Source organism: Rhineura floridana, chromosome 11 (assembly GCF_030035675.1).
Source record: "Rhineura floridana isolate rRhiFlo1 chromosome 11, rRhiFlo1.hap2, whole genome shotgun sequence".
NCBI lineage: Eukaryota > Metazoa > Chordata > Lepidosauria > Squamata > Rhineuridae > Rhineura > Rhineura floridana.
In genome coordinates this window covers 25,277,053-25,291,511 of record NC_084490.1, presented here as the reverse complement: position 1 = coordinate 25,291,511, position 14,459 = coordinate 25,277,053, and the positions used below count along the sequence as shown (strand labels likewise).

Sequence of the window (14,459 nt, the reverse complement as noted above, 5' to 3'; positions counted from 1 at the left end):
GATTTGGAAATGCAGAATCTCTCTGAACACTCTCCACTTGTGAATAAAAATCACGTACACACCACCAATATTGTCATAGGATTTGTGCGGGTTTTGTGCCATTGGGAAAAACAGAACTTCTCCCCTTTCCCAGTAAGAACCACCACCCCCGTCGCCTCTAAGGGGAAAGAAACAGCTTAAAGTTATTTTATCATGGTTCACCAACAACATCACATCCACACTGAGATGAGGAAATCCATGATCAAGGTTTCCTTTGGTATTTAAAATTAAAGTGAAGGGGACGGATCAGGATCACAGAGGATATATGGTGCCAGCTTCAAAGGCTCTCTTGTCAGATTGAGACAACAGCATATGGAAAGATTTAAAGCCCCCTCCAGTCCCATGGCTCTAATCTTTATCAGGAGTAATCACACATCTTAAGAACATAAGAACATAAGAAGAGCCTGCTGGAACAGGCCAGTGGCCCATCTAGTCCAGCATCCTGTTCTCACAGTGGCCAACCAGGTGCCTGGGGGAAGCCCGCAAGCAGGACCCGAGTGCAAGAACACTCTTCCCTCCTGAGGCTTCCGGCAACTGGTTTTCAGAAGCATGCTGCCTCTGACTAGGGTGGCACAGCACAACCATCACGGCTAGTAGCCATTGATAGCCCTGTCCTCCATGAATTTGTCTAATCTTCTTTTAAAGCCATCCAAGCTGGTGGCCATTACTGCATCTTGTGGGAGCAAATTCCATAGTTTAACTATGCGCTGAGTAAAGAAGTACTTCCTTTTGTCTGTCCTGAATCTTCCAACATTCAGCTTCTTTGAATGTCCACGAGTTCTAGTATTATGAGAGAGGGAGAAGAACTTTTCTCTATCCACTTTCTCAATGCCATGCATAATTTTATACACTTCTATCATGTCTCCTCTGACCCGCCTTTTCTCTAAACTAAAAAGCCCCAAATGCTGCAACCTTTCCTCGTAAGGGAGTCGCTCCATCCCCTTGATCATTCTGGTTGCCCTCTTCTGAACCTTTTCCAACTCTATCATATCCTTTTTGAGATGAGGCGACCAGAACTGTACACAGTATTCCAAATGCGGCTGCACCATAGATTTATACAACGGCATTATGATATCGGCTGTTTTATTTTCAATACCTTTCCTAATTATCGCTAGCATGGAATTTGCCTTTTTCACAACTGTCGCACACTGGGTCGACATTTTCATCGTGCTGTCCACTACAACCCCGAGGTCTATATCCTGCTCGGTCACCACCAGTTCAGACCCCATGAGCGTATATGTGAAATTCAGATTTTTTGCTCCAATATGCATAATTTTACACTTGTTTATATTGAATTGCATTTGCCATTTTTCTGCCCATTCACTCAGTTTGGAGAGGACTTTTTGGAGCTCTTCGCAATCCCTTTTCGTTTTAACAACCTTGAACAATTTAGTGTCGTCAGCAAACTTGGCCACTTCACTGCTCACTCCTAATTCTAGGTCATTAATGAACAAGTTGAAAAGTACAGGTCCCAATACCAATCCTTGAGGGACTCCACTTTCTACAGCCCTCCATTGGGAGAACTGTCCATTTATTCCTACTCTCTGCTCCACAAGAGGACCTCTCCTCTTATTCCATGACTGCTAAACTTCCTCAGAAGCCTTTGGTGAGGTACCTTGTCAAACGCTTTTTGAAAGTCAGAGTACACTATGTCCACTGGATCACCTCTATCTATATGCTTGTTGACACTCTCAAAGAATTCTAATAGGTTACTGAGACAGGACTTTCCCTTGCAGAAGCCATGCTGGCTCTGCTTCAGCAAGGCTTGTTCTTCTATGTGCTTAGTTAATCTAGCTTTAATCATACTTTCTACCAGTTTTCCAGGGACAGAAGTTAAGCTAACTGGCCTGTAATTTCCGGGATCCCCTCTGGATCCCTTTTTGAATATTGGTGTTACATTTGCCACTTTCCAGTCCTCAGGCACGGAGGAGGACCCGAGGGACAAGTTACATATTTTAGTTAGCAGATCAGCAATTTCACATTGGAGTTCTTTGAGAACTCTCGGGTGGATGCCATCTAGGCCCGGTGATTTGTCAGTTTTTATATTTTCCATTAAGCCTAGAACTTCCTCTCTCGTTACCACTATTTGTCTCAGTTCCTCAGAATCCCTTCCTGCAAATGTTAGTTCAGGTTCAGGGATCTGCCCTATATCTTCCACTGTGAAGACAGATGTAAAGAATTCATTTAACTTCTCTGCAATCTCCTTATCGTTCTTTAGTACACCTTTGACTCCCTTATCATCCAAGGGTCCAATTGTCTCCCTAGATGGTCTCCTGCTTTGAATGTATTTATAGAATTTTTTGTTGTTGGTTTTTATGTTCTTACCAATGTGCTCCTCAAAATCTTTTTTAGCATCCCTTATTGTCTTCTTGCATTTCTTTTGCCAGAGTTTGTGTTCTTTTTTATTTTCTTCATTCGGACAAGACTTCCATTTTCTGAAGGAAGACTTTTTGCCTCTAAGAGCTTCCTTGACTTTGCTTGTTAACCATGCTGGCATCTTCTTGGCCCTGGCGGTACCTTTTCTGATCTGCGGTATGCACTCCAGTTGAGCTTCTAATATAGTGTTTTTAAACAACTTCCAAGCATTTTCGAGTGATGTGACCCTCTGGCCTTTGTTTTTCAGCTTTCTTTTTACCAATCCCCTCATTTTTTTGAAGTTTCCTCTTTTGAAGTCAAATGTGACCGTGTTGGATTTTCTTGGCAATTGGCCAGTTACATGTATGTTTAATTTAATAGCACTGTGGTCACTGCTCCCAATCGGTTCAACAACACTTACATCTCGCACCAGGTCCCGGTCCCCACTGAGGATTAAGTCCAGGGTTGCCATCCCTCTGGTCGGTTCCATGACCAACTGATCTAGGGAATAGTCATTTAGAATATCTAGAAACTTTGCTTCTTTGTCATGACTGGAACACATATGCGGCCAGTCTATGTCCGGGTAGTTGAAGTCACCCATTACTACCTCATTTCCTAGTTTGGATGCTTCCTCAATTTCATATCTCATCTCAAGGTCTCCCTGAGCATTTTGATCAGGGGGACGATAGATCGTTCCCAGTATTAAGTCCCTCCTGGGGCATGGTATCACCACCCACAACAATTCTGTGGAGGAGTCCGCCTCTTTTGGGGTTTTGAGCTTGCTGGATTCAATGCCTTCTTTCACATATAGAGCGACTCCGCCACCAATACGTCCTTCCCTGTCCTTCCGATATAGTTTTGTTTTGATGTGTGGAATTAAAAGATTTTCTTGCCTTCTTTTCTTTTTAGCATACCCAATATTAACCTTTTCCCCCTACAGCATAGCCCAATAACCCATTGTTTGGAGACAGTAGCTCCTAGGATTCTTCTCATCTTCATCATCATCTACTGCTTACATGCCAAAATGTCTTCTAATTTCTTTACAACATAAAATAAATTATAAAATACATACAGTATTGTGCTTATCCATGCACACAAACACATCAGTATGCTGATGACACGCAACTCTATTACTCCTTTTCATCTGCTTCAGGTGAGGCTGTTGATGTGCTGAACCGTTGCCTGGCCGCGATAATGGACTGGATGGGAGCTAATAAACTGAAACTCAATCCAGACAAGACTGAGACGCTGTTGGTGAGTGCCTTTTCCGCTGAGATGGAGGATGTTCATCCTGTTCTGGAAGGGGTTACACTCCCCCTGAAGGAACAGGTTCGTAGTCTGGGGGTTCTTTTCGATCCTTCCTTGTCACTCAAGGCTCAGGTAGCCTCGGTGGCTCGGAATGCGTTTTACCATCTTCGTTTGGTAGCCCAACTACGCCCCTATCTTGGCGGTGACGACCTCGCCTCAGTTGTTCATGCTCTAGTGACCTCTAGATTGGATTACTGTAATGCACTCTACGTGGGGCTGCCCTTGAAGACGGTTCGGAAGCTGCAGCTAGTGCAAAACGCAGCAGCCAGACTACTGACGAGGACCAAGCGGTCCTCACATATTACACTTGTTCTGGCCCGTTTGCACTGGTTGCCGATTTGTTTCCGGGCCAGATTCAAGGTGCTGGTATTGACCTATAAAGCCTTACATGGTGTGGGCCCGCAATATCTGATGGAACGTCTGTCCCGCTATGAGCCTACCCGTACACTTTGTTCAACATCTAAGGCCCTTCTCCGAGTACCGTCTCACCGAGAGGCTCGGAGGGTAATGACAAGATCTAGGGCCTTTTCGGTGGTGGCCCCCAAATTATGGAACAGTCTCCCCGACGAGGTACGCCTGGCGCCTACGCTGCTATCCTTTCGGCGCCAGGCTAAAACCTTCCTATTCTCCCAGGCATTTTAATATATTTCTATGTATTTTACTGTTTTAATGTTTTAGCTATGTTAATATCATTTAGTGTTATTATGAATTTGTATTTTTATCTGTGATTTTGTTCATTTATTGTATTATTGTATGTTGTACACCGCCCAGGGAGCCATTGGCTATGGGCGGTTTATAAATGAAATTAATTAAATAAATAAATAAACATATTGTTTGGGTTAAAACAAAAAACCAAAATCTTTAGCTGTCAAAATTGGTGCACTGATGGATATGGAATGTCTCTGGTCTGGAACGGATGTTGTGGGGCTGGAGCACACACACAAAATGAAATCCATCAACATTTGCAAACTTATCAAAATTCTATATGCATGCACGAACAAGCACTACTGTACATCACACAAGGGCGAGGAATTCTTCAAGACTTTCTTCTAATTAGCTGTTCTCGGTTGTTCAGCTCAGGTCTCAACAAAATAATGAAACATTTGGGAGAAAAGATGCAGCCCAGTAACCCAGCACTGGAGGCTATGATAGAAAAGACCTCCACTGCAACTATATATTTCCCTTTTGTGCTCAGATAGGATGGAACAAAGGATAACCAAACGCTGCAAAAAAGCAACATACTGAAAGTGATAAATTTGGCTTCATTGAAACTATCAGGCAACCTCCTGGCAAGGAAAGCCACAGTGAAGCTAACAATAGCCAGGAGGCCCATGTAGCTCAGAACGCAGTAAAACATTGTCACTGAACCCTCATTACATTCCAGTACAATTTCTTCAGGCATTGAATGCATGTCAGCATCTGGGAATGGAGGTTTCGTTGCCAGCCACATGATGCAGATACCTGCTTGAATAAAGGAGCATGAAAAAACAATAGTGTTGGCCAGTCTTTTCCCCACCCACTTCTTCATCCTGGATCCTGGTTTGGTGGCCATAAAAACCAGAACTACAGTGATGGTTTTTGCCAACACACAAGAAACAGCCACTGAAAAGATGATGCCAAAAGCAGTTTGTCTGAAGAGACATGTCACATTGTGAGGCTTGCCAATGAATAGCAATGCACAAAGAAAGCAAAGCAGAAGGGAAATGAGGAGTGTGTAGGAGAGGTTCCGGTTATTGGCTTTGACAATGGGAGTATCCTTGTGTTTCACAAACATTCCTAGCACCAGGGTTGTGATCAAAGCAAAGGAAAGAGCAAAAGAGGCTAAGCTGATCCCCAAAGGTTCTCCAAAAGCCAAGAAGCTGATACCCTTGGGAATACATAGATCCCTGTTTTTGTTTGGATAAGTTTCATCTGTGCATTCATAACAGTTGTTCAAGTCTGGAATAAAATATATGATCGCAGTCTCAGATATATGCTCTGAGTCTCACCAAAATGCCATACCCTTGCAGAGATACAACTTGTTTATGTAAGTATCAGATATGAAGTACTGTGGTGTCATCAGCTTATTATTTTATTTATTTATTTATTTATTTTATTTATTAAATTTATATCCCACCCTTCCTCCCAGAAGGAGCCCAGGGAGGCTTCCAGATAAATTATCCATTATTAACCATTTTAAAAACACCACACCCAGATCCCTCAATGTTGTCAGAAGCTGCAGGACCCCAAAGGATAAATGCAACAGGATGGTTATTCTTTACATGCCTTCCAGAATTGGCTTTCTGGGTAGGAGAAGAAGCACTGAAACACAATGCCTTCGAACGCTAGCCCAGGTAATCTGTCTAGAAGTGCACCATGATCAATGGTATCAAAGACTACTGAGAGGTCCAGATGAACTAACATGGCTGAACACCCCCTGTCCCCTTTCCAATGTACTGTACCTCCCAGCTCAGCCCTATCAAAACTTTCAAATGCATTCCAAATACTGAAGAAAAGTAACCCTGATGCATATATGCCTTGCTGAATTGCATCTGATCTTTAGAATATATTTCTTACCTTCCTGGTCCGAAATCTTGCCTTCTGGACATGGGATGCAATCGTAGCAACAAAATGGCTCCCCCTCCTTCACTTTCTTGCTAGAACCAGGATGGCAACTCTCAGTACAAACAGAAAGAGGACGAGTCTAATCCACAAATGAAAGAGATGATAATAATCTTGAGAATAATGAACTTGGAATCCTTCAGGTTCTGAATCTTTTCTGACAATAACTATATGATTGTGCCAATGAAAGAAATGCTGGAATCCGGTAGCTGAGACCCATCCCTTATTCAAAATAACTATCAGAGGGGTATCTGTGTTGGTCCCTTGCAGCAAAAGCAGCAAAGAGATTTGTGTCATCTTGAAGCCTAATACATTTGGTATGGCATACGCTTTTGTAGACTATAGTCCTCTTCATCTGATACATGAAGTGTTATCCATATTGGAGGCTGAGGAATTGTAAACAGGAGTTGTCAGAGGGAAATGAATCCAGAAAAATATCCACAGTTAGAACATCGTCCCTGATCTAAAGGTGGGAACACTTTTACCTCCACCCCACCCTTTTGGTAACACAAGACTTGGAAGATTTACTCCCAAATGGAGGGGTGCAGTGGGAATTCCACATGGGCTGTATAGGTAGGGGCTGGTAGCTGGCTATTTAAGCCTGCTGTGTCCCCAACCTGACCTGCTCATTGCAGCACCTTCCCTAAAGTGGTAAGAAATGTGCCAGTCACTTTTAAAGGGGCTGAGTAGGAAAGTTTGGAGGGAATCCCCCTCTTTTTCACTTACTTCACAGGAATTTGAATTAGTGTTCTGGGAGTGATGCTTCAGTAATTTGGCTAATTGTTTGACATTTAGTGTAGGCGAATTAGATTGCAGATCTTATATCTGTTATATTTAATAAATATAACATTTTCTACCGGAACTTCACCTCTCACATCTTCTTTATGGGTGTGGGACCAATGAAGTATCTGTGGTTATTCACAAAAGAGTTGTAAGAGTTTAAATGAACACAAATCTGACATCAGAAGCAACAATGAAAAGCCAGGAAGGGGAGGAATTTCAAACTCCCAGGACATCCTTATGGTGGACATTGAAGAACAAAGGAACTTCAGAGGGAGAGTGCAGTGGGAAACCACTGGAAAACGGTACATAAAACACTTCAGTGCTATCACTTGGAGACTGAATAATCGCAGTAAATGTTTATTGAACTTTTATGCTTGAATTGACAGGATGTCTGTGCTATCAGCAACTTGTTTTGTGAATGACCACTGACTGTACTTCTTTGCATTTCATTTCCCCTCTGACAGGTTGTTTACAGTCCTCCCCCCCCCCAATACCAGATATGTACTGTACATGTTTAATGAAGTGGGCTGTAGTCCATGGAAGTTTATGTCGCAATACTTTTTGCAGTGCTCAGGTCCTGCTTACAGGCTTCCAATGGGCTTCTGGCCACTAGGATAACAGGATGCTAGACTAGATGGGCTACTGGCCTGATCCAGCAGGCTCTTCTTATGTTCTTATTTGTTACTCTTTCAGGCACTACAAATGCCTTTGTTATTTTTCATAATAATTAAGATTTGATTTCAGATTTACACCCTCATGTTATCAGTTATTGTATGCAATTGCTCAGGCGAAAAAAAAAAAGTATAAAGAATGGCATCAAAAAGTGATGATGTGTCTATTTGTACTGGTGTAAATAAGAACTTACCTAAGGTTTTGTTACCATTTTCCAAATTAAATAAAGAATGGTCTGCCATAACAACATAATTCATTGCCAAGAACAGACTCTAATACAGATCAGTTGGATCTGGTTTCATATTGATTTCCAAATTCTAAATAGTTGTGTGGTGTCATTTCTAGATAACATTTGTATAAACTTCATGTTTCTTGTGTTTATAGTTGGACTATTTGCTTTTTTAAATTTGTAGTTTGGCCTTATTTAGCACTTTAAAAACCCAAGAAATTCACATTGTACATCAGGATAGCAACTCAGCACTCACTCAAGGATCAAAGACCAGCTACCAAATTGCTGACAGCTGCATTTTACCTGGTTAAACCAGCTGTGCCATGTTATGGCATCTTCATTGATGGTGAACACTTGGTCTGGAGGAGCCTCGGGATCCAGCCTCCCAACTTTCTGTTTAGTTTGGTTTGAGGAAAAAATCCAGTTGATGATATCAAAACCAGCCACTAGTTCCCCATTCCGGTCAAAGGAAACTGTCTCTCCAGCACTGTTGTTAAATGAGACAGTTTTCAGGGAATGATGGAGCTAAATTGAAAAAGGTGGATGGGTGGCTTGCAATTCATCCCATTGAACTAAATAAGACTTACATCTAAGCAGACTGTAGATATGTGTAGTATTGATTGTCTCATACCCAGCTGATCACTCCATTCTACCTGGGAGTGGGCTTTTGCTCCTAGCATAGGTTTTCCCAAGATCTTCTATTTAAACCAGCTTTGACGAGGCAAACCCAGGAAAACTGGGAGTTCAACCCATCCCTATGGGGGACTCTTGGTATGGTATGGTTTATTTATATACTGCTTTTGACCCAAAGATAAGATGATTGAAGCTATCTTTCAGTTTGGTGGGAATTAACCCAGTTCATTTCAGAGTCAAACCAATGTTTGATAGAAGAGCTCATTCATTTTGACACTTATTGACCCTGAGATTGCAGGAGGTCAACAAGCGTCAAGGACTGCAGGACTGACTATGTCTATCAGAAAATGCAGATATATACACTGTGCTTATATTACTCAGAGAACATCATATAATCAAGACTAATGTTTAAAAATGGATGCTGCTTTATAGCTTACAGGGATTGGAAGGAAGATGAAAATGTGAGCAAAGAAACAGTTTTAGAAGGCATTTAGTGCATGGATTAAGGTGTAGTTTCTCCCAAAATATTGTGCACTGCCAAGCAAGTATGTTAAGGATTTATTTTATTTTATTTTTCTTTATTTTATTAAATGAATATCCCACCCTTCCTCCCAAAGGAATCCAGGGTGCCAAACACTTCCTATAGTACCTGCCATGACTGTAGATTCGGAAGTTTCAGTCCACCTCCCTCCATCATTCCTCTGTGTTTGAGTCTAGATGAGGACATGGCATGTAAAGCATGGGCTGCAGCATAGATAGCATTGTAGATGCTGTAGCTGTGGCCAATCATGCTCATTTCAAAAAATGGTGCTGGTAGACTCTCCAACTTCTCTTCCTCAGTACATATATCGCCTTGCACCATGTCCATATCTTGATCCAAAAACACACAGCTAAAGGCATTTTGCCAGAAATCCCTGATGAAACCATCTCCTGGAGTGTTGGAAGGTTTTCTGCTCTCAACAAATTGGTGAAAATGAGGGAGATCACTGGAATGAATCTGTAAGGATATAGCTCCAGGAAATATTTTTGTGTCCCAAGACCTTTGAAAAACAAATGAAGTGAGCTCCACCTGGGCTGTTCTTATCCATACTTTGCCTTTTGGATTATCTGTCATCTGTTCTTCTTCGGACAGAAATGGAAAAAATCTAAAAAATGCCATGGAATAAGATGGCCCATACGCCACCATGGCATTGGCTTTGCTGGCCATCACTTTGACATATATTTTTGCCCCTTGGTCAAGCATCCCTTTAATGTCAGGGACAAAAGTTAGTGTGGGGATTCTTTCTATGAAATCAAAGCAGACACCATTCTCGGAAAACATTGGAAATACAGTTTGCACAAATCTATCTCCATCGGCAGTATCCATAACAACAACCCCAATCCACGTCCACTTAAAATGGAGAAGCAAAGAGAGAATTCCCTCATACTGAAAGGTTTCCTTAGGAATCATCTGGTAGAAGGGAAGACCTGGCACTTTATCATTCATCACTGGCGCAGGGCTATATACTAGCTAAAAACAGGTTTAAAGGGAAAAAGAAGAAAAAATCATACCACCATTGCAGTTTCAAGCATTCAGAGCAATGTGCCTCCTTTACAACAGCTATCTTGTAAAGTACAGTAACTGCACTTTTAAAATACCTTTGCTATGTATAGTTCTGGCTGAGGGGAGAGCTGGCAAGGGGGATTATACAGCTCATAATGCCCATTCATTAAAAATTACATTTCCAGTATCAATGGCTGTATGCCTCTGAATGCCATTTGCTCAGGATCAGAAGTAGATGTGACGGACAGGGCTAATTTCCACCCTTTTCTGTCATTAGCCAATCCTGCAATTGCAATGTTGAGAAGGGGAAAATGTAAAACGTAGGAGTTCAGTTAGGGGCAGAGCTTGGAAAAGTTACTTTTTTAAACTACAACTCCCATCAGCCCCAGCCAGCATGGCCACTGGATTGGTCTGATGGGAGCTGTAGTTCAAAAAAGTAACTTTTCCAGACTCTGATTAGGGGTTTGGATGTGAAGCAGTTGAGATCAGGATGGAACATAGGGTAGAGTAGAGATGCTATGAGGTGCTAGGAAAGAGAAGAGTTGCAGAAACACTGATAGAAAGTGTTCAGGGAAAGGTTATATCTGTAACACTGTAACCGTCGTGCTTTCGTGCCAGCTGTACATGCTTATCCTAAAGAAGTTCTTAGTTTACAAATAAAAAATCTATTTTTGTTTTGAATTACTGCCTGGATCACTTGAATGTTGGAGGAGTAATGAGTTACAAATAATATTGAAACCCATGTGGTCATGCACATCAAGATATATTGGGAGACACACTGTGCACATTTGTTTTACTGCTCCTGTTTGAAGGTGGTCACCTCATGGGCTGTCAGTAACTTTTAAAAGGCAGGTGAGGTGGGCCAGCCAACTCCAATGAGGGGAGAACTGAATTTGGGGAGTGGACCTGGTTTCCTCAACTGAGGTTTTGAAAAGGGCTGTCACAGGAGAGTTCATTCATTAACACCTTCATTGCTCTAACAGTCAGAGATAAGCATTCTGGTTGGGTCTTTTATTTTGACAGATTGGCAACTAATTAAACATGTTACAATGCAAATGAGCTGAGAGGGGGGAATAAGTGTTGTAATAATTTTAAAATAGCTACCAATATCATAGTCTGAATTTACATTTTTTCTCCTCTCCATTGTGAATGAACCATATAGATGGCATTGACCTAACTTGAACATAACATTAAAATATACCTTCTATTTGATTACTTCAAATACACTCATCTGTTTCCAAATATGCAGTCTAATCTGATAGGACAAAGGATATGTGCAGTAGTGTTATAATTACTATACTGGACTTTTGTATATATTTACATGTGCATGCATAGACAGCTTACCTGGGGAATGTTATAGATATCCAAGATATTTGCCACATGAAGGGAGGTTTGGGAGTCCAGTCCCCCAATGACTACTATTAGGTTATTCTGGATGTCACATATGTAGTTAGGGAAAAATCTCTCCAGTGTGGACATAAGTAACATTGTGGCATGATAGGTCCTTTTGGCAGTGAAATGACTGTCGTAAATGTGGAAGCCCAAAGTGACATTGGGTAAAAGTTGAGGGTTTTCATTGATCTCCTTTACTGCAAATTCCAAGGCTAGGATATGTTGGTAATTTTTAGGTACTACACTAGAAAAAGAATTGCATTCTCTTTCAGAAGGATATTGCACACTGAATTAAATTATTTTTTTAATAATGTTTTTATTGGTTTTGGGTAGAACAGAATACAAAACAAGAATAACTTATACAACAATGAGAGAAAATAGTGCAGTTGACAATAGGAGTTATGGTACCTATAATGCTTTAGGGAGGTAAGCATATATTAATTGGTTATTGTCCTGAATTGTTTTCCAGATAATTATCCCAATGTGGACCACCAAATCTGACCATGCAAGGTTGGAGGTTTGCATGCCCCATCACTTTGATTAACAAAAACAATAAAGCTATACCATTGTTCATAGAACTTGTCTGCATCTGTTCCTTGTCTCATTGCTTTTGAACTGTGTTAGTTTTTCCATAAGTGCTAATTTCCATATTTCCTGATACCATTTATGAATCATATGTGGGTCAAGTGTTTTCCAGGAAGCAGCTATCACCAGTCATGCTGCTATAAGAAGAAAGTTTGTCAAGGTTTTGTGTATGATTTTATTGTTGGCTTCATCAGCTATAAGTATCATCAGAAATTTTTATTACAATATTTCTTATTGAGGAATACTTCTTTAGTGGGGCAAATTTATTGTAAAGTGATCTACAAAACAGATACTTCACAGTATGCAGTATGCAGAATTTCATATTTTGATGAACACTGATCAGTTGGTTAACAGCATCAGTGTTGAAAACATGAACGTCTACATACTGTCTTGGTAATTTACTTATGCAGAGCAGGCTGTACTATAATCTATATGATTCAAACTTATTTGAAAGTACTATTTTACATTATTTCACAGTATTTCCAATTATGTTCTAATCTTTATTTCTGTTTTCACTTAATTCTATTAAGCTTTTCTATGGCCTAGCCCCATAATCCTTTCTTCTACTGTCGCTAGGACTGATCTGATCACACCAAGACACTTCTTCCTCTGCACAAAAGAAGAAAAGGGAAAAAGAAATGGGTGTGCAAACAAAGTAAAATTATGAATTCCTTACACAAACTCTCCAAGTGATTCTGTAGGTGGTTCTTCAGTGAAGGATATTGAACTGCACATGATGAAACTCTGAGAGATAATGCCACCGATGATGAGGTCTCCTTTCTGGTGATATTTGTGGAGTGGACGGTGCGGGTACTGGATCCTACATTTAATAATGTGAGCCTTGTGTTCCATATGAGGAAGTAGTACCAACAGAAGCACCACTAGTATCATCATGTTGAGCACAAATGCAAATCCTCCTGTATCAGATTCTCCTGTTTCCATCTATAGCAACGTCAAGTGAGTCATGATGACAATTCCTGACTTGAAAGGTCAAGCAGTCCTTTACAAGCCTGAAATCTAGATCTCTAAATACAAAGGATCACTGTTCATACTGCTGTATACATTTTTGTTCTTAATCACTAGCCCTGTCCCTGAATGCTAGAGGGTATATTTATGACATCGATGAGAGACTGTTTCACCAGTCGAAACTACAGCTCCCCAGGGATTCTTTGACTAGCAGCAAAATTAATTTCAGGTATTATGATAATTGAGTAAGATATCACAAGTCAAAGTTGGAGATTCCCTGAGGAAGTTCTGAAGAAAAAATATATATTTTTCACATCTGAACTGAAGCTTTCTTTTTGCATTTAATAGGACAAGAAAAGACTCTTGGGCTGATCATACAATTGGCCTGCTTTTGAATATGACCTAGAGAGAATTACTGTATGAGCTCTTTGACCCCTTGAATGAGAGACATTACAATGCCCCCACCCAATACTATTACAATCGTAATTAGTGATGTTACAGATTTTTTTAAAAAAAAAAAAATCCTGGTTCAGTATACAAATGAATCCAGCATGATGACCCTTAGCTCAGACGGTTAACATGAGATTGTGAGCATGCAGTGTCACTGCTCAATACAGCAGGTGTCCAAATATAGCTGCTCTGTCTCCACAAAAGCTAGCTGAATTGGATATTCAAATGCAGAAGTTTAACAATGTTAAACATTTACACTCAATAAAACCCTAGTCAATTGATCTGAAATCTATGACCAGTTTACCCAACCAGGCCACTTCTCTGTCTGGCTCTTGAGTGTATTTTTTGTTCTTAAGGGTATTTTTTGCAAACATTTTAAGTGGTTGGTTATACCAATCCAAAACCTGTGTGTAAGAGAGAGAGGGAATGGGAGAGGGAGGAAGAGGGGGAGGCAGTTCAATTTCCAGGTGGATCTAAAGCAGGTGAAACCAACACAAATTCCCAAATAGAAATATGATGTAGAGATACAGGGAAAATGTTTTCATTTCAGCTTATATGGTGACATCCAATTGGAGGAACAGACTGCCACTCACACATTGGAACTTGCTGTTACTCAACCCCAACTTTTTTCAACCCATTTTTCTTTTTGCCCTCACTAGTTGCCAAAGACCTTAGAGCAGGGCGATTGCAGGGAATGGGTACCATTGCATCCTGACACAAATAAAATCTTAGAATCATAGAATCATAGAGTTGGAAGGGGCCTATAAAGCCATCCAGTCCAACCCCCTGCTCAATGCAGGAATCCAGATTAAAGCATACCTGACAGGTGGCTGTCCAGCTGCATCTTGAATGTCTCCAGTATCGGAGAGCCCACCACATCCCTAGGTAATTGGTTCCATTGTT

The 14,459-nt window shown here is 40.9% G+C and overlaps 1 pseudogene; it reads right to left on the bottom strand.

Moving 5' to 3' along the window:
* Positions 1-4,738: 4,738 nt before the first annotated feature.
* LOC133367571 (vomeronasal type-2 receptor 26-like) lies at positions 4,739-13,082 on the bottom strand (annotated as a pseudogene).
* Between the last annotated feature and the right edge of the window lie 1,377 nt (positions 13,083-14,459).